At 37.3% G+C, this 21,645-nt stretch overlaps 1 non-coding gene across 1 annotated transcript; it reads right to left on the reverse strand.

The window, feature by feature from the left end:
• Positions 1-370: 370 nt before the first annotated feature.
• LOC122478185 lies at positions 371-477 on the reverse strand. Its single transcript, XR_006295915.1, has one exon. It is a non-coding gene; the product is annotated as a U6 spliceosomal RNA (small nuclear RNA).
• Positions 478-21,645: the final 21,168 nt, after the last annotated feature.

A 21,645-nucleotide genomic window follows, 5' to 3' on the forward strand; every position in this document is an offset into this window, starting at 1 on the left:
CAAATTCTGTTTTCATTTCCTTTTTATATATACCCAGAAGTGAAATTGCTGGATTTTATGTTGGAACTCTTTATTTTTTTGAGAAATTTTCATATTGTTTTCAGTAGAGTTTGAAGAAATTTACACTGTCACCAACAGTGTATAAGTGTTCACTTTGCACCACATCCTCACAAGCACTTGTTTCTAATCTTCTTGATTACATTTATTCAAAAAGGCATTAAGTAGGTAATAACTCACTGGTTTTGATTTACATTTTGCTGATGATTAATGATATTAAGCAACTTCTCATGTGTTGAACATTTTGAGCTCCTCTTTGGAAATTTCTATTTAGTTCTGCCCATTTTATTTTATATTATTTTATTTTATTTTATTTAATATGGAATGCTTCACGAATTTGCGTGTCATCCTTGCGCAGGGGCCATGCTAATCTTCTCTGTATCGTTCCAATTTTAGTATATGTGCTGCCAAAGCAAGCACAGTTCTGCGCGTTTTAAAAAGAAATGAAGTATTGACATGTGTTATAACATGGATGAACCTAAAAAAAAATATGCTGAAACCATACAAAAATGTTCATGATGTATGACAACCTTTAAATAAAATTCTAGAAATAGAAACTAATTTATAATGATAGAAAGCAAGTTACTGGTTGTCTGGGAAATGAGGGAAAAGAGAAGAGACAGATTAAAAAATGACAAGAGCAAACTGTTCAGAGTGATCAATAAGTTCAGTGTCTTGATAGAGGCAATGGCTTAATTTACCTCAAATATACATCAAATAAATAAAATCTCATCAAGTTGAACAATATTAATATGCATGTTGTATTTATTTATTTATTTATTTATTTATTTTTAATATATGGAATTTATTGTCAAATTGGTTTCCATACAACACTCAGTGCTCATCCCAAAAGGTGCCCTCCTCAGTACCCATCACCCACCCTCCCTTCCCTCCCACCCCCCATCAACCCTCAGTTTGTTCTCAGTTATTAGCAGTCTCTTATGCTTTGGATCTCTCCCACTCTAACCTCTTTTTTTTTGCCTTCCCCTCCCCCATGGGTTTCTGTTAACTTTCTCAGGATCCACATAAGAGTGAAACCATATGGTATCTGTCTTTCTCTGTATGGCTTATTTCACTTAGCATCACACTCTCCAGTTCCATCCACGTTGCTACAAAAGGCCATATTTCCTTTTTTCTCATTGCCACGTAGTATTGCATTGTGTATATAAACCACAATTTCTTTATCCATTCATCAGTTGATGGACATTTAGGCTCTTTCCATAATTTGGCTATTGTTGAGAGTGCTGCTATGAACATTGGGGTACAAGTGGCCCTATGCATCAGTGCTCCTGTATCCCTTGGATAAATTCCTAGCAGTGCTATTGCTGGGTCATAGGGTAGGTCTATTTTTAATTTTTTGAGGAACCTCCACACTGCTTTCCAGAGCGGCTGCACCAATTTGCATTCCCACCAACAGTGCAAGAGGGTTCCCATTTCTCCACATCCTCTCCAGCATCTATAGTCTCCTGATTTGTTCATTTTGGCCACTCTGACTGGCCTGAGGTGATATCTGAGTGTGGTTTTGATTTGTATTTCCCTGATAAGGAACGACGTTGAACATCTTTTCATGTGCCTGTTGGCCATCCGGATGCCTTCTTTAGAGAAGTGTCTATTCATGGTTTCTGCCCATTTCTTCACTGGGTTCTTTGTTTTTCGGGTGTGGAGTTTGGTGAGCTCTTTATAGATTTTGGATACTAGCCCTTTGTCTGATATGTCATTTGCAAATATATTTTCCCATTCCGTTGGTTGCCTTTTATTTGTTGGTTGTTTCCTTTGCTTTGCAGAAAATTTTAATCTTCATAAGGTCCCAGTAATTCACTTTTGCTTTTAATTCCCTTGCCTTTGGGGATGTGTTGGGTAAGAGATTGCTACGGCTGAGGTCAGAGAGATCTTTTCCTGCTTTCTCCTCTAAGGTTTTGATGGTTTCCTGTCTCAAATTCAGGTCCTTTATCCATTTTGCGTTTATTTTTGTGAATGGTGTGAGAAAGTGGTCTAGTTTCAACCTTCTGCATGTTGCTGTCCAGTTATCCCAGCACCATTTGTTAAAGAGACTGTCTTTTTTCCATTGGATGTTCTTTCCTGCTTTGTCAAAGATGAGTTGGCCATATGTTTGTGGGTCTAGTTCTGGGGTTTCTATTCTATTCCATTGGTCTATGTGTCTGTTTTTGTGCCAATACCATGCTGTCTTGAGGATTACAGCTTTGTCTTGATGATTACAGCTTTGGGATTGTGATGACTCCTGCTTTGGTCTTCTTCGTCAAAATTTCTTTGGCTATTCGGGGCCTTTTGTGGTTCCATATGAATTTTAGGATTGCTTGTTCTAGTTTCAAGAAGAATGCTGGTGCAATTTTGATTGGGATTGCATTGAATGTGTAGATAGCTTTGGGTAGTATTGACATTTTGACAATATTTATTTTTCCAATCCATGAGCAGGGAATGTCTTTCCATTTCTTTAAATCTTCTTCAATTTCCTTCATAAGCTTTCTATAGTTTTCAGCATACAGATCCTTTACATCTTTGGTTAGATTTATTCCTAGGTATTTTATGCTTCTTGGTGCAATTGTGAATGGGATCAGTTTCTTTATTTGTCTTTCTGTTGCTTCATTGTTAGTGTATAAGAATGCAACTGATTTCTGTACATTGATTTTGTATCCTGCAACTTTGCTGAATTCCTGTATCAGTTCTAGCCGACTTTTGGTGGAGTCTGTCGGCTTTTCCATGTATAATATCATGTCATCTGCAAAAAGCGAAAGCTTGACTTCATCTTTGCCAGTTTGGATGCCTTTGATTTCCTTTTGTTGTCTGATTGCTGATGCTAGAACTTCCATCACTATGTTAAACCACAGCGGTGAGAGTGGGCATCCCTGTCGTGTTCCTGATCTCAGGGAAAAAGCTCTCAGTTTTTCCCCGTTGAGGATGATGTTAGCTGTGGGCTTTTCATAAATGGCTTTTATGATCTTTAAGTATGTTTCTTCTATCCCGACTTTCTCAAGGGTTTTTATTAAGAAAGGGTGCTGGATTTTGTCGAAGGCCTTTTCTGCATTGATTGACAGGATCATATGGTTCTCTTTTTTTTTTGTTAATGTGATGTATCACGTTGATTGATTTGTGAATGTTGAACCAGCCCTGCATCCCAGGAATGAATCCCACTTGGTCATGGTGAATCATTCTTTTTATATGCCGTTGAATTCGATTTGCTAGTATCTTATTGAGAATTTTTGCATCCATATTCATCAGGGTTATTGGCCTGTAGTTCTCTTTTTTTACTGGGCCTCTGTCTGGTGTAGGAATCAAAGGAATACTGGCTTCATAGAATAAGTCTGGAAGTTTTCCTTCCCCTTTTATTTCTTGGAATAGCTTGAGAAGGATAGGTATTATCTCTGCTTTAAACGTCTGGTAGAACTCCCCTGGGAAGCCATCTGGTCCTGGACTCTTATTTGTTGGGAGATTTTTGATAACCAATTCAATTCCTTTGCTGGTTATGGGTCTGTTTAAGGTGTCTATTTCCTCCTGATTGAGTTTTGGAAGAGTGTGGGTGTTTAGGAATTTGTCCAATTCCTCCAGGTTGTCCAATTTGTTGGTATATAATTTTTCCTAGTATTCCCTGATAATTGTTTATATCTCTGAGGAATTGGTTGTAATAATTCCATTTTCATTCATGATTTTATCTATTTGGGTCATCTCCATTTCTTTTTGAGAAGCCTGGTTAGAGGTTTGTCAATTTTGTTTATTTTTTTCAAAAAACCAACTCTTAGTTTCCTTGATCTGCTCTACAGTTATTTTAGATTCTATTTTGTTTATTTCTGCTCTGATCTTTATTATTTCTCTTCTTCAGCTGGGTTTAGGCTGCCTTTGCTGTTCTGCTTCTAGTTCCTTTAGGTGTGCTGTTAGATTTTGTATTTGGGATTTTTCTTGTTTCTTGAGATAGGCCTGGATTGCAATGTATTTTCCTCTCAGGACTGCCTTCGCTGCATCCCAAAGCATTTGGATTGTTGTATTTTCATTTTCGTTTGTTTCCATATATTTTTTAATTTCTTCTCTAACTGCCTGTTTGACCCACTCATTCTTTAGTAGGGTGTTCTTTAACCTCCATGCTTTTGGAGGTTTTCCAGACTTTTTTCTGTGGTTGATTTCAAGCTTCATAGCATTGTGGTCTGAAAGTATGCATGGTATAATTTCAATTCTTGTATACTTATGAAGGGCTGTTTTGTGACCCAGTATATGATCTATCTTGGAGAATGTTCCATGTGCACTCGAGAAGAAAGTATATTCTGTTGCTTTGGGATGCAGAGTTCTAAATGTATCTGTCAAGTCCATCTGATCCAATGTATCATTTAGAGACCTTGTTTCCTTATTGACTCTGTGTCTAGATGATCTATCCATTTCTGTAAGTGGAGTGTTAAAGTCCCCTGCAATTACCACATTCTTATCAATAAGGTTGCTTATGTTTATGAGTAATTGTTTTATATATTTGGGGGCTCCGGTATTCGGCGCATAGACATTTATAATTGTTAGCTCTTCCTGATGGATAGATGCAGTAATTAGTATATAATGCCCTTCTTCATCTCTTGTTACAGCCTTTAATTTAAAGTCTAGTTTGTCTGATATAAGTATGGCTACTCCAGCTTTCTTTTGGCTTCCAGTAGAATGATAAATAGTTCTCCATCCCCTCACTCTCAATCTGAAGGTGTCCTCAGGTCTAAAATGAGTCTCTTGTAGACAGCAAATCGATGGGTCTTGTTTTTTTATCCATTCTGATACCCTATGTCTTTTGGTTGGCGCATTTAATCCATTTACATTCAGTGTTATTATAGAAAGATACGTGTTTAGAGTCATTGTGATGTCTGTATGTTTTATGCTTGTAGTGATGTCTCTGGGACTTTGTCTCACAGGGTCCCCCTTAGGATCTCTTGTAGGGCTGGTTTAGTGGTGACAAATTCCTTCAGTTTTTGTTTGTTTGGGAAGACCTTTATCTCTCCTTCCATTCTAAATGACAGACTTGCTGGATAAAGGATTCTCAGCTGCATATTTTTTCTGTTTAGCACACCGAAGATATCGTGCCAATCCTTTCTGGCCTGCCAAGTTTCAAAAGAGAGATCAGTCACGAGTCTTATAGGTCTCCCTTTATATGTGAGGGCACGTTTACCCCTTGCTGCTTTCAGAATTTTCTCTTTATCCTTGTATTTTGCCAGTTTCACTATGATATGTCGTGCAGAAGATCGACTCAAGTTACGTCTGAAGGGAGTTCTCTGTGCCTCTTGGATTTCAATGCCTTTTTCCTTCCCCAGTTCAGGGAAGTTCTCAGCTATAATTTCTTCAAGTACCCCTTCAGCACCTTTCCCTCTCTCTTCCTCCTCTGGGATACCCTTTATGCGTATATTATTTCTTTTTAGTGTATCACTTAGTTCTCTAATTTTCCCCTCATACTCCTGGATTTTTTTATCTCTCTTTCTCTCAGCTTCCTCTTTTTCCATAACTTTATCTTCTAGTTCACCTATTCTCTCCTCTGCCTCTTCAATCTGAGCTGTCATCGTTTCCATTTTGTTTTGCATTTCGTTTGAAGTGCTTTTCAGCTCCTCCTGACTGTTCCTTAGTCCCATGATCTCTGTAGCAAGAGATTCTCTGCTGTCCTGTATACTGTTTTCAAGCCCAGCGATTAATTTTATGAGTATTATTCTAAATTCACTTTCTGTTATATTATTTAAATCCTTTTTGATCAGCTCATTAGCTGTTGTTATTTCCTGGAGAATCTTCTGAGGAGAATCCTTCTGCTTGGTCATTTTGGATAGTCCCTGGAGTGGTGAGGACCTGCAGGGCACTTCCCCTGTGCTGTGGTGTATAATTGGAGTTGGTGGGCGAGGCCGCAGTCAGACCTGATGTCTGCCCCCAGCCCAAGGCTGGGGCCACAGCCAGACTGGTGTGTGCCTTCTCTTCCCCTCTCCTAGGGGCGGGATTCACTGTGGGGTGGCGTGGCCCGTCTGGGCTACTTGCACACTGCCAGGCTTGTGATGCTGGGGATCTGGAGTATTAGCTGGGATGGGTAGGCAAGGTGCACGGGGGCAGGAGGGGCGGACTTAGCTCGCTTCTCCTTAGGTGATCCACTTCAGAAGGGGCCCTGTGGCAGCGGAAGGGAGTCAGATCCGCTGTTGGAGGTTTGGCTCTGCAGAGGCACAGAGTTGGGTGTTTGCGCCCAGTGAGCAAGTTCCCTGGCAGGAACTGGTTCCCTTTGGGAGTTTGGCTGGGGGATGGGTGGGGGAGATGGCGCTGGCAAGCGCCTTTGTTCCCCACCAAACTGAGCTCTGTCGTTTGGGGGGCTCAGCAGCTCTCCCTCCCTTTGTCCTCCAGCCTTCCCGCTTTCGGAGCAGAGCTGTTAAGTTATGACCTCCCAAAGGCTAAGTCGCACTTGCTGTTGGAACACAGTCCATCAGGCCCCTCCGCTTTTGCCAGCCAGACTGGGGGGCTCTGCTTGGCCAGCGAGCCACCCCTCCGCCCCGGCTCCCTCCCGCCAGTCCGAGGAGCGCGCACCGCCTCGCCGTCCTTCCTACCCATTTCCATGGGCCTCTAGTCTGCACTTGGCTCTGGAGACTCCGTTCTGCTAATCCTGTGGCGGTTTTCTGGGTCATTTAGGCAGGTGTAGGTGGAATCTAAGTGATCAGCAGGACGCGCAGTGAGCCCAGCGTCCTCCTACACCGCCATCTTCCCTGTCTCCTTGCCAAAATAATTTCATTGAAACGAGGATTATTTTCAGTTCCCCATATAGGGCGATCTGGAGAGGAGAGCTTGATCCAGCGAGACCAGATAGAATGTTCTAACAAAACCTCCAGAGTAATTAACAGGCGTTATCTACCCAAGGAATGGAACAAATAGGAAGTTCAGGTTCTGAGGAGCTGCCTTGTTTGTGCCAGTAGCCCCCTGCTAGCTCTTTATTAATTGCACCACCTGGGATGCTGATAGCGAACTGAGCTTTGGAACATTTCAGGCCTGGCATGGAATGCAGTTTTTACACAAGTGTCTTGTGGTTCAGAAATCCGATTTCACAGCTTATCTCCGTTAGATAAAAGTGTTTACGGTGTGTCTGGAGCTGGAGTAAGTTCCTGCGGGTGCCCAAGAGCAGGGGCCTCCTCTCTCCTCTCATTAATTTGCTGATGCCTAACTGCACTGACGCAGCGGTGAGATACCGGGGAGAGAGGCATGTTGTATTTAATGTTAACTAAATCTCAACAAATCTGTTAATAAAAACTAAATTTCAATAAGTCTTTTAGGAAAACAGACCAAAAAGTAGCCTAATAATTACTTTTTTCTGTGGGTCCTTTTTATGGAATGAATTGTGTTTCCACAAAAATTAATCTGTTGAATCCCTAACCCAGAATACTTCACAATGTTAGTGTATTTAGAGATAGAACCTTTGAAGAGATTATTAAGATAAAATGAAGCCATTAGAATATCTTAATTCAATCTGATTGGTATCCTTATAGAAAGAGGAAGTTTGAACATACAAAGAAACACAGGGATGTGCCCACACAGAAAAAAAAAAGATCATGTGAGATCATGTGAGATCATGTGAGATCAAGTGCATAAATAATCACTAATATTTTTAAATATTATGTTGTGTATGCCACTGATAAATTTATTATGATCTTTATTTTCAGCGAAAAAAAGAAATTCATGGGTCAAATTGTACAAACTCAGAACAGATCCTAATGAATAGATCATCCTTTGGAATAATTTTCACAAAACCATGACTATCATAGAACTAAGTAGAAAGATAGTTCCAATATTCATCAGCGTCAATCAAGATTGCATCGTAGTATAGTTTCTTTTAAAAATTTACCTTGATCACTTTATATAGACCACAGTCAGGAATATCTGGAACTGTTGATCAGTTAATACCAGAAAGGCCAACCTATCTTAAATGATTTTAGGTAATCATTTGGTAGGTGTTCTAACTTGGTAGGTGTTCACCAACATTTTTGTGATCAATCTTAAATAACTCAAAACTTTTAACTACAGGAAGTACATTTTGTTTTCTGTGTTTTTTTACATGAAGTATATTTTGAAATTATTTTATTGCATCCACCTCGCAGAGGTGTTCCCATTTGTTATTGAATAATCTTATAAGATTCATCATATTTGGAAAATATTTTCTCACATTTTGAAAATCTATTAGAAACTATTTTCACTATGCCTCATATATTTGTCATTTAAATGTTGAATTAAAATGATGTAATTTAGTGTTTTATTTTTGCTGTCAATTCTTGGAAACTGACCTACTGCTACATTCATTTTGTTTGTTTGTTTAATTGAAATATAATGAACATACATCATTTTATTAGTTTCATGATTACAATACAATGATTCAACAACTCTTTACATTTCTCAGTACTTACCCACATAAGTGCACTCTTCATTCCTTTTATCTGTTTTCCTTCCCCTCCCACTACTGCTACATGCAAAAGAAGGAAACTGAATTAATTTCTTATACCATAGACAAAAATAAAAAGGATTAAAGACCTAGATATGAGAACTGAAACCATGAAATTCCTAGAAGAAAACATAGACAGTAATCTATTTGACATTCGTCATAGAAACATTTTTCTAGGTATATCTCCTTTGGCAATGGGAACAAAAGTAATTTAAATGATTGACACTACACAAAAATAAAAAGCTTTTGCACAGAGAAAGAAACCATAAACAAAATGAAAAATGCAGTCTATTGTAAGGGAGAAAGTATTTGCAAATGATATATCTGATAAGGAATTAATATCCAAAATATATGAAGAACTTATACAACTCAACACCAAAAATTTCCAAATAATCCAGTTAAACAATGGACAGCATCATAGATATTCATTTTTCCAAAGAAGAGATACAGATAGTCAACAGACACATAAGAAAATTCTCAACATCACTGATACTCAGGTAACTGTAAATTAAAACCACTATGAGATATCACCTTTCACCTGTGAGAATGACTAAAATAAAAAACACAAGAAATAACAAATGTTGGTGAGAGTGTGGAAAAAAGGAATCTTTGTGCACTCTTGGTGGGAATGCAAATTGGTGCAGCCACTGTGGAAAATACTATGCAGGTTCTTCAAAAAATTAATAATAGAATTACCATATGATCCAATAATTGCACTACTGGATATTTACCCAAAGAAAACCAAATTTAGTTTTGACATAAATAAATTAACTCATCTTATGTCAGAGAATGTGAGTGAAGCCTCGCTTAAGATATGTATTATCAGTATAGTTATAACCACTCACAACAGAACAGTAACACTGTTATATCTAACATTTTTAAATTAGAATTTACCTTAGTATTTATTATTTTCTACTCATTGATCTTTTTTTACCACATGTTCTGCTTTCTATTTTTAAGGATTATTTTTCTTTCCTTCAGTCGTTCACTTATGTAAATGAGATTATATCCACAAAAACCTTCAGAAGCAGAGACATGCAGAATTTTGAGATCATGAGAATCTGGCTAAAACTCACATTTCTTAATTCAATTCTCCCTCCCTAAGGGGAAAAAACAAGTAACACACAGTCAATTTGAGAACAGATCACTATTTATAACTACTTATATTCATTCTTGACCAGTGAGATATTATTACTGATGAATTGGAAATAGTTCTTACCAATGTATATTCTTCAGTATGTAAGACAATCCCATGGGCATGATGAGAAGAAAAATATAAGTGGATAACTTAGGCAGTAAAAGAGGACCTATGTTTCTCTTTATTTTTTTTACTCTGAATAAAAATAAACTCTCAAATACTAGCTACACATTCATGTTTCAAATAAGCTTCTTTATAAATGTTAATCCCATACCGCACTCTCCCAAAATCTATTAACTAGAGATTTTTCAAATTTTCAAATTATAAATGGAAGATAATCATTTAAATTATTTCACTTAAAATAGCATGGAAAAGAAAAACACTTTCATTTCTCTCTTTTCCCAAGATATTCAAATGTTGTTTTGCTAATGAAAATGACAAGATTAAACTTCTGAATGAGAATCCTCATGAAAAGGACACTTGAATACATATTATTTGAAGGCTAGGGTAATCATACCCTCTTCTGGTGAATGGAACCCAATATTTTTTAAATTGCACACTTCTGTAAAGAAGACATCCAGATGGCCACCAGGCACATGAAAAGATGCTCAACGTCACTCTTCATCAGGGAAATACAAATCAAAACCACACTCAGATACCACCTCACGCCAGTCAGAGTGGCTAAAATGAACAAATCAGGAGACTATAGATGCTGGAGAGGATGTGTAGAAATAGGAACCCTATTGCACTGTTAGTGGGAATGCAAACTGGTGCAGCCACTCTGGAAAAAAGTGTGGAGGTTCCTCAAAAAAATTAAAAAGAGATCTACCCTATGACCCAGCAATAGCATTGCTAAGAATTTACCCAAGGGATACAGGAGTGTTTATGCATAGGGGCACTTGTACCCCAGTGTTTATAGCAGCACTTTCAACAATAGCCAAATTACAGAAAGAGCCTAAATGTCCATCAACTGATGAATGGATAAAGAAGTTGTGGTTTATATACACAATGGAACACTACGCGGCAATGATAAAGAATGACATATGGCCTCTTGTAGCAACATGGATGGAATTGGAGAGTGTTATGCTAAGTGAAATAAGTCATGCAGAGAAAGACAGATACCATATGTTTTCACTGTTATATAGATCCTGAGAAACTTAACAGAAGACCATGGGGAAGGGGAAGGAAAAAGGTTAGAGAGGGAGAGAGCCAAACCGTAAGAGAATCTTAAAAACTGAGAATAAACTGAGGGTTGATTGGGGGGTGTGAGGGAGGGGAGAGTGGGTGATGGGCATTGAAGAGGACACCTGTTGGGATGAGCATTGGGTGTATGGAATCCAATTTGACAATAAATTTCATATTTAAAAAAAAATAAAATAAATAAAATAAAATAAATGTATTTGCCATAATTGTGAAGTCTGAAACTCTAAGATCAAAGTGCTGGTGTCTGGTGAGATCCTTCTTGATTAAGGACTACCAACTTACTGTGTCCTCACAAAAAGAAGGATGTGAGAGCACGCCCTGAAATCCCTTTTATAAAAGTACTAATCTCATTCATGAGGACCCAATAACCTCCAAAATTACACACCTAATATCATCACATTGAGGGTTAGTATTTCAACATTTTATTTAGATATATTTCCAGAAGTGGAATTGCTGGATTTTTGGTAGTCCCATTTAATTTTTTTTTATTTCAGCTTTAAGAAATCCTTTTTTTTTTTTTGCAAGGCAGGTATAATGGTAATATACTTCCTCAGCTTTTGTTTGTCTAAGAATGTCTTAAGTTCACCTGCATATTTGAAGGACATTGTTGAATAGAGCGTTTTTGGCTGGAAAATATTCTTTTTCGACAGTTTCTATGTGCCATTCCAGTCTCTTCTGGTCTGTACGGTTTCTGCTGACAAACCTGCTGATAACCTTTAATTGTTGTTGCTTTGTAGGTTATACTATTTTTAACCTGGTTTCATTTAGAATTTTCTCTTTATTTATTTTTTGTGTGCTGTGGAGTTAATTTTAGAGAACACATTGTAAGTCCTGAAGGGTGAATAGACACTGAACCATCAGCAATGTTCTGGTCTCAAGGCTGTCAAATGTGATAGCATTCTGAGGACAGAGCCCCATGATCTCCTAAAGGACACTTTAGATACAACACCTGCTATAACTCCTTGACATTCCTTGAAACCACATGCACTCTCTTCTTGCCTTCACATAGGTGTGAGATGTATGTCTGGCTAATGTCTAAAGATCCTCTGTGCTTTCTTTCCTTGCTTTGATATACTTTGATACTTCTATCTGAATGAAGGCTATGTGCAGTCTGCAGCCACTGCTGTTTTCACTGACAGAGACAACCCAGAACGTCCATTCAAACTAAGTGTCTGAGAATTTTTTCTTCAGTGCACAGCAACAGTGTGTGTCAGTGTCATTATAACATGTCTTGAAGAAGGTCTTTTTGCATTGACATAATAGGGTAATGTATTAGCTTTGTGAACTTGAATATCTCATTTTTTCACCAACTTTGGGAAGTTCTCTAACATTATTTCTTTAAATAAAACTTTTGTTCCCTCCTCAAGCCTTTTCTCCTTCTGATGCCCTGATTATTCTAATATTTTCTCTTTTGATGAAATGTCATATTATGGTCACAGAGGTTTTTTATTCTTTTTTATATGCTTTGTTGTCATTCTCCTTTGAGTTATTTCAAAATTTTATCCTCTGACTCACTTATTCTATCTTCTGTGTGTTCTACTCTATTGCAGATGCTCTGTATTACATTTTTTTCTCTCATTGAATTCTTCAATTTCAGATTTTATGTTTGAGTTTTTAAGAATTTATATTTTTTTCTATTTTATTTCTATCTCATTGGTAGAAATCTCATTTTGTTCATATATATGTTTGAGATTTATATTGACTTGTCTTTCTGGGTTTTCTTGTAGATCATTGAGTTTTTCCAAACATTTTTAATTTCTTATTAGCTAAACCAAAACATTCTGTGCGTTTGAGCTCAGTTATTGGATAATTACTGTTTTCTTTTTGTGATGGCATGTTTTCTTGATTTTTCATGTTCCTTGTAGGTTTGCATCGCTGCTTTTACATTTGAAGTAGCAGATACTTCCTTAAATCTTTGTTAGTTGACTTCAGATAGAATATTCTGTTTGATAGTGGTGTTATTATGTGGGATTTTCTGTCTTCCTGTGGGTACATCCATTCTACTCCTCTTACTTCATTTTGTGGCAGATTCTTTAGCTTTCATGTCTTCTCTGGTTGTTACAACTCACCAGGTTGCCTGCTGGAAACTTTTCCTATTTCCTATAAGGTGGCATTAGAGCTCAAGTTTCTATTTTCTTCCTTGCCCAGACTATAATCTGTTTTCTAAATACAATCTCTGTATAGCTCTCTTTTGACATTGCCCAACAGAAACATATGCAAGGGAACAGCCACAGAGTGGAGAGAAGTGTGGGTTTAACATTTGGTGTATTAGAGTTTGCATTCAGACCTGGTAAGAAGATATTTGTTTTACAATATTTCCCAAGGCATGTGTGTAGACTTCCTAATAAAAACAATCTATTAATTCCCTTTTAAATTTCTATATGCTTTTTCCTAATCTCCTCCTTTGACCCAATCATGGAGGTTCCACTTCAATGTTCCAGGTGTGGCAGGAGAGAGACAGGTTATTTCAACCACTTCCTGCATGGCTGATACAGCTAGACACTCGCTCATTGATCTCTTTTTTCCACATAGGAGACGTCATTGCAGCTGTATGAAACATCCCTGTGCAATGTTTCCTTGAAGGATATGGTGGTGCAGGGAAAACTTATCTAACTACCATCTCCACTACTACAAGCTCATATTTCTTTTTCAGGAGATAGGGGGCTAAAATTGAATGCTGGAATCTCACCTAGAGAAGATGGACTTCTGGAAATTGCGTTTCATGTGTCAGTATCTTCCCAGGGAAGCACTTTCCAGATCCTTTCCCTAGAGAAGTCTGTGAAGGTTCTTTGATTCTGCTGGCTTCATAGATGGTACCAAGGCCTGTTTACCTAGTAGCAAATACACAGGTAAGTGACACCACCTTTGGGTCCCTTGGAATATGGTGCTAGATATCACAATACCCACAAAGGCACTTTTTTTTCATGGATAAATGTCTAATTTGTTGTTAAAAATGATAGATAAAAAATAACAACATGTTATGTACCATGATTCTGACATTGTTACAGCAATATTTAAATATCTTAATTTCCTTTAGGGTTAGGGTTAGGGTTAGAGTTAGGGTTTCTTCTTTGGTCCTTAGATATATTTTGAGTAGTATTGACCTTTTACCATTAATTCTTTCAGTCCATGAACATGGGATAATGTTTAGGTATTTGTGTTATCTACAATTTCTTTGATCAATATCTTATAGTTTTCAATGTACAAATATTTCAGTCTCTTCATTAAATTTATCCTGAAGTAATTTGTTGTTATTATAAATGGGATTTTTGAACATTTATTTTCAGATAATTAGTGTGTACAAATGAAACATATTTTTGTAGGTTGATTTTGAATCCTGCAATTTAACTAAATTTCTTCATTAGTTCTCAGGGTTTTGGTGGAGTCCTTAGTGTTTTCTAGATATAAAAAGTGTCATCTGAAAGCAGAGAGAATCTTACTTCCTTTCTTATTTGGATGCCTTTTATTTATTTTTTAACCTAATTTGTCTAAAACCTTCAGTACTATGTTGAATAATAGTGGCAACAGTGCCCTTGTCTGGTTTATGATCTTTGAGGAAAAGTTTTCAGCTTTTCATCATTGCTCACAATGCTAGTCATGGGTTTGTCATATATGACTTTTATTAGGTTGAAGTACATTTTATCTATATATATTTGTTCAAAGTTTTTTTTTTTCTTTTTTATTATTAAAGGGAGTTGAATTGTTTCAAATACATTTCTGGGTTTTGTTGAGATTATCAAATGATTTTGTCTTCCATTCTGCTAATGTAGTGTGTCATATTTATTAATTAGTGCATGTTGAATTATCCTTATATTCTATGGATAAATTTCACTTAATCATGTTATATTATCCTTTTGATGTGCTATTGAATTTGGTTTGCTAGTATTTTGTTGAGGATTTTTTAAATCTAGCCTTATCAGGGATGTTGGCTTTTTTTTTTTTTTTGTAGTGTCATTGACTGACTTTGGCATCAGGTTTATGCCCTGATCTCATAAAAAGAGGTAAAAACTCTTCCTTCCTATTTAATTTATTTAAAATTCTTTTGAAGTTTTCATATTAAGTATTTATTTAAATGCTTAATAGAATTCACCATTGAAGCCATTTGTTGTGGGACTTTTATTTTGGGAGGGAGGTGTTTGATTAGTGATTCAATCTTACTCATTATTGGTCTGTTTGGCTTTTGTATTTCATCATAATTCAATCATGGTCAGTTTTATATTTCTCGGAATTTATCTAATTTTTTCTGTTTCCCAAGATGTTAACTCTTCTTTAAATGTTTGGTAGAATTCTTCTGTAAAGCCATCCAGCCCTGGAGTCTTGTTTGTTGGGAGAGTTTTGATTACTGATTCAATTTCTTTACTGGTTATGAGTCTATTCAAATTTTCTCTTATCTTGTTTCAGTTCTGGTAGATTACATGTTTCTAGGAATTTGTCCACTTCTTCCACACTGCCCAACTTGTCGGCATAAAATATCTCATAATATTCTGCTGTTATTGTTTGTGTTTCTTCAGTATTGATTGTAATCTCTTCTTTGTCATTCGTAATTTTATTTATTTGGGTCCTTTTTCTTTTTTTTCGTTTTTAATTTTTTAAATGTTTATTTATTTTTGACAGAGAGAGACAGAGCATGAGCGGGGAGGGGCAGAGAGAGGGAGGCACAGAATCTGAAACAGGCTCCAGGCTCTGAGCTGTCAGCACAGAGCCCGACGCAGGGCTCGAACTCACAGACTGTGAGATCATGACCTGAGCCGAAGTCGGATGCTCAACCGACTGAGCCACCCAGGCGTCCTGGGTCCTTTCTTTTTGACAAAACTTGCTAATGGTTTATCCATTTTGTGAATTCTTTCAATGAACCAGCTCCTGGTTTCATTATTTCGTTCTACTAGTTTTTGCTTGTTTTTTCTATATCATTTATTTCTCTTCTAATCTTTATTATTTCCATTTTTCTGCTGGTTTGGGGCTTTATTTGCTGTTCTTTTTTCCAAATTCTTTACGTGTAAAATTAGATTATATATTTGAGAATTTTCTTGGTTCTTAAGGTAGGCTTCTATTTCTATATTCTTCCCTCTTCTGACTGTCTTTGCTGAATTTTGGACTGTCATGTTTTCATTTTCATTTCTTTCCATGTATTTTTTTCTATTTCTTCTTTAATTTCTTGGTTAACCAGTCATTATTAGGATGTTCTTTACTCTCCATGTATGTGTGGTCTTTCCTAATTTTTTCTTGTGTCTGATCTCAAGTTTCATAGTATTGTGGTCAGAAAATATGAATGGCATGATCTCAATATTTTTGTACTGGTTGAGGGCTTATATGTGACCCAGTATGTGATTTATTCTGTAGAAATTCTATTACAAAAGCATATGTATTCTGTTGCTTTAGGGTGAAATGTTCTGAATATATTCGTCAAGCCCAGCTGATCAAGAGTGTCATTCAGAAGTATTGTTTCCTTGTAGATCTGCTTAGATGATCTATACATTGTTGTAAATGGGGTTTTAAAGTCCCCTGCTATTATTGTAAAATTATCAATTAGTTTCTTTAAGTTTGTTATTAATTGATTTATATATGTGGGTACTTTCAAATTGGGGCCATAAGTATTTAAAATTATTAGAAGTTCTTGTTTACTAGACTCTTATTTTTTTGTAATTTTTTAATGTTTATTTATTTTTGAGACAGAGAGAGACAGAGCATGAATGGGAGAGGGTCAGAGACAGAGGGAGACACAGAATCTGAAGCAGACTCGAACTCACGGACCGTGAGATCATGACCTGAGCAGAAGTCAGACGCTTAACTGACTGAGCCACCCAGGCGCCCCATAGACCCCCTTAATATGATACAGTGCCCTTCTTCATCTCTTATTACAGTATTTGACTTAAAATATAGTTTCTCTGATATAAGTATGGCTACTCCAGTTTTGTTTTGTTTTGTTTTGTTTTGTTTTTTGATACCCATTAGCATGATTAATCACTCTCCATCCCCTCACATCCAATTGAGATTTGACTTTGGGTCTAAAATGAATCTCTTGTAAGCAGTAAATCAATGGATCTTGGGTTTTTTTTAATACATTATGATACCCAATGTCTTTTGATTGGAGCATTTAGTCCATTTACATTCACAGTAGTTATTGATAGATATGAATTAAGTGCTATCGTCTTACCTGTAATATCATTGTTCCTATAGATTGTCTCTCTTACTTTCTAGTCTTTGTTTCTTTTGGTCTCTCTTTCCCGCTCAAAGCATCTCCTTTAATAATTCTTGTACAGTAGGCTTAGTGTTCACAACCTCCTTTGGTTTCTGTTTGTCTGGGAAACTCTTTACCTCTCCTTCTATTCTGAATTACAGCCTTGCTGAAGAAAGTATTCTTGGCAACCTATACTTCAATTTTAGTACATTGAATATTTCATGCCAATCTCTTCTGACCTGCAATGTTTCTGTGGACAGGTCTGCAGCTAAACTTATTTTTCTTTCCTTGTCAGCCAGGGGCTTCTTTCTCTTGCTGCTTTTATGATTTCCCCCCTTATATCTATATTTTGCAATTTTCACTGTTATATGTCTTAGTGTTGACCTGTTTTATTTTGGGGGGGGGGTGGGGAGTTCTCTGTGGCTCTTGGACTTGAACGTCTGTTTCTTTCTCAGGATTTGGTAAGTTCTCAGCTATAATTTGTTCAAATCATCCTTCTTCCCCTTTTTCCTGTGCTTGTTTTTCGGGGATGCCTATTATATGAATATTATAGTACTATATGGAATTGCTGAGTTCTCTAAGCAGTTATATTTGTGATCTAATATTTTTCTTTTGCTCTTCTTTTCAGCTTCATTATTTTCCATATTTTTTTCTCTTACAATACCTATTAGTTCTTCAACTTCTACATCCTTGTGATTATATCCTGTATGTTTTGCATTTCAGTTATAGCTTTTTTTTTTAATCTCAGCCTGTCTAGTTTTTTATGTCTTTCATCTCTGAAGCAAGCATTTCTCTCATGTTCTCTATGCTTTTTTCAAGCCTAGCTAGTATCCTTTATTTTATTTATTTAAATCCAAGTTAGTTAACATATAATGTAATAATAGTTTCGGGAGTAGAATTTAGTGATCCATCACTTACGTATAACATCCAGTGCTCATTTCAACAAGTGCCCTCCTTAATGTCCATCACCCTTCCCCCACCCGAAATCACTCCAGCATCCCACAGTGTGTTCTCTGTATTTAAGAGTATTTTATGGTTTGTATTCCTTTTTGTTTTCATGTTATTTTTTCCCTTCCTCTATGTTCATCTGTTTTGTTATTTTAATTCCACATGTGAGTGAAATCACATGATATTTGTCTTTCTCTGACTGATTTGGCTTAGCATCATAGAATATAGTTCCATCCACATTGTTGTAGATGCAAGATGTTCTTTCTAATTGCTGAGTAATATTCCATTGTATATGTATACTACATCTTCTTTATCCATTTATCAGTTGATGGACATTCGGGCTCTTTACATAATTAGGCTATTGTTGATAGCACTGGTATAAACATTGGGATACATGTGCCCTTTCACTTCAGCAGTTTTGTATCATTTAGGTAAATACCTAATAGTGAAATTGCTGGGTCATAGGGTACTTCTACTTTTAATTTTTTGAGGAACCCCTATACTGTTTTCCAGAGTGGCTCTACCAGTTTGCATTCCCATCAACAGTGCAAAAGTGTTTCTGCATCCTTTCCAATATCTGTTGTTTCCTGTGTTGTTAATTTTAGCCATTCTGACAGATATAGGTAGTATTTCATCATGGTTTTGATTTCTATTTCCCTGATGATGAGTGATGTTGAGCATCTTTTCATGTGTCTGTTGACCATCTGGATATCTTCTTTGGAAAGCTGTCTGTTCATGTCCTTTGTCCATTTCTTCAGTAGATTATTTGTTTTGGGGGGTGTTGAGTTTGGTAATTTCTTGTAGATTTTGGATACTAACCCTTTTTCTCATATGTAATTTGCAAATATTTTCTCCCATTCTGTCAGTTGTCTTTTAATGTTGTTGATTATTTCCTTCACTGTGCAGAAGTTTTTCATCTTGATGAAGCTCCCTTAGTTAATTTTTTTCCCCTTGCCTCTGGAGACATGTCTAGCAAGAAGTTGCTACAGAAGTGTTCTATTGACTGTTGTTCTAAATTCTTGTTTAGATATATTGTGTATGTCTGTTTAGAGCAAGTCCTTGGTGTGATTTCTTCTTGACCTTTCTTTTGTGGAGAATTTCTCCTTCTTGTCACTTTTCCAGACTTCTGTCTTTTGAGTGTTATGAAAGTTTTTTGTATTTCTTGATCCTGAGAGTAATGCTCTATTAAGATATGGTCCAACACTGTACAGGGCCTGGCACTTCAGGAAGTGTTTCTGGTGTATACTGTGTGCACTCTGCTGTTGTGATTGACTGACCTTTCCCCCAGGTCAGTCCTCTGCATAGTTCCTACTTGCTTGCAGTGGGGAGTGTTTGGTCCTTTTTAACTGAAGGTTAGGTGTGTTTTGATTTGTTGGTTAAAATTACCCTGATGAAAAACAAAACAAAACAAAACAAAACAAAAACAAAAACAAAAACAAAAAATAAGTGTGATCCAAAAAAAAAGAGAGAAAAGGAAAAGGAATAGAAAAACAAATGAACAAAAAACTATAAGCTTGTTCCAAAGAAAAAGAAACAAGAAAGAAGGGAAGAAGGAGGAGGAGGAGAAGGAGGAGAAGGAGAAAAGAAGCAGCAGAAGTCTGATCTGGGGCTCCTGGGTTGCTCAGTTGGTTAAGTGTCTGACTTCAGCTCAGGTCACGATCTCATGGTTCATGAGTTCAAGCCCCACGTCGGGCTCTGTGTTGGCAGCTCAGAGCCTGGAACCTGCTTTGGATTCTGTGTCTCCCTCTCTGTCTGTCTTTCCCCTTCTCATGCTCTTTCTCTCTCTCAAAAATAAATACATTAAAAAATGTATTAAAAAAGAAGTCTGATCTAAAAAAAATGAGAAAAAATTTAAAAAAGAAACAAAGAAAATACTATAATTCTGATTCAAAACAAAAACAAAACAAAACAAAAAACAAAGACAAACCTGTCCTATTTCCACCAGAACTGCAGTGAGACTTTGGAGTACTCTTTGTTTAGTAGACTTGGTACATGTGGTGGGAGTTGAGGGGCTGTTTTGTTCTTCTGCAGGAGAGGCCTACTATGCTGGCTCATAGTCATACCTGCCCTAGTAAAGATGCCCCTGCAGGGCACGGGGGGGGGGTGGGGTTTGATGTAAGTGGCTCCAGGCTCCACTGAGGGCACTGTGTTGCTCACTGAAGTCCAACTGTGCTGGTGAGCAGGGGTAAGAAGATGCCACTCAGCTCTGTTGTCCCCATTGAGTGGAGCTCATGCCTGCCATTGTTCAGGAAACCCTCACAGCCAAGTGGACAATCTCTCCTCCTGTGTTCCAGGCTTCTGTCAGATCCTTGCTCTCAACCCATTCGTGCCCAGGACATCCACACATACAGTGCCAAGAATCTCCTGTGTTTTATCTCTGGTACATGACTGAGATTCAAAACTCTAAATCCTAAAGGACTAGGCCGGGCATTGACCCATTCCCTTCCTCTGGAGGAGAGCTTCACAGCACTGCACCTGGCATTGTCCTGTCCCAGAAAAGCAGAATCATGGCCATGCAGTTGTCTGGAGTTTATGGTGAAGCAGAGCAAAAAGCTGTGACCAGTTATATGTCCTATTTGCACACCTCTATCCACTGCTGTTGAATAGCTGCTCAAAGGTATCAGCTGGGTCATTGTCCTGAAAGAGGAAATGTACCCTCTTCCAAATGCACCCCTGGCAGGGGAATGTTCTTTCTTAGTGCCACCCAGGGGATCCCCTCAAAGCTGTCTGATCCCAACTCTCTCTCCTTCTTGCCCCCAGGAGCATCACTGACCACCCAGATCAACTCCAGAAAATGGCAGGGACTCCCAAACCTTCTGAGTTTGAGCTCTTCTGTTTGCAAAAATTTGCTATAGTCAGTTTTTCCCAATTCCCCAGTCAGTGATTTGGGGGGAGTAATTTTCTTGCCCAAACCCAACACACTGAACTCTCTCCCCCTCTTTCCTTCTCTCTGTGAAAAGGGCTCCCTCCTCTTTCTGAAACCTCAGCTTTTCTCTCCCTTAATTCATGTCTCTGCACTTTTATGTGTCAGTTCTCTCCCTTAAATTATGCTAATTGTTCTCTTAATGCTCAAATCAATTTTCTAGGTGTTCAAAATGATTCAATGTTCATCTAGTTGTTTTAGAGGGGTGAGGAATCCCAGGGTCCCCCTAATACTCCACCCTTTTTAGTATTTTCATATTTAGGGGGTAAATACCTAGTAGTGCAACTGCTGGATCAGTAGTTAATTCTTAACTTTTTGAGAAAACTCCATACTGTTTTCCAGAGTGGCTGTGGCAGTTTGCATTCCCACTAACAATGCAAGATTGTTCCTATTTCTCCACATCTTCGACAACACTTGTGGTTTATTCTGTTGTTGATTTTAGCCATTCTGACAGGTGTGAGGTAATATCTCACTCGATTTTTTAATTGAAATTTTTCTGTGTGTGCGTGTTGAGTTGTGTAAGTTCTCTATATATTTTGGATATTAACCCTTGGCTGGTTATATCATGTGCAAATACTTTCTCTTATTCCATTAGTGAACTTTTAGTTTTGTTGATAGTTTCCTTCACTGTGCAGGGATGTTTTACTTTGATGTAATCCCAGTAGTTTATTTTTGCTTTTGTTTTCCTTGCCTCAGGAGACATATCTAGAAAAAAATGGCATTGGCTGATGTCAAAGAGGTTTTTGACTGTGTTCTCTGCTAAAATTTTTTATGGT

Source organism: Prionailurus bengalensis, chromosome X (assembly GCF_016509475.1).
Source record: "Prionailurus bengalensis isolate Pbe53 chromosome X, Fcat_Pben_1.1_paternal_pri, whole genome shotgun sequence".
Lineage (NCBI taxonomy): Eukaryota > Metazoa > Chordata > Mammalia > Carnivora > Felidae > Prionailurus > Prionailurus bengalensis.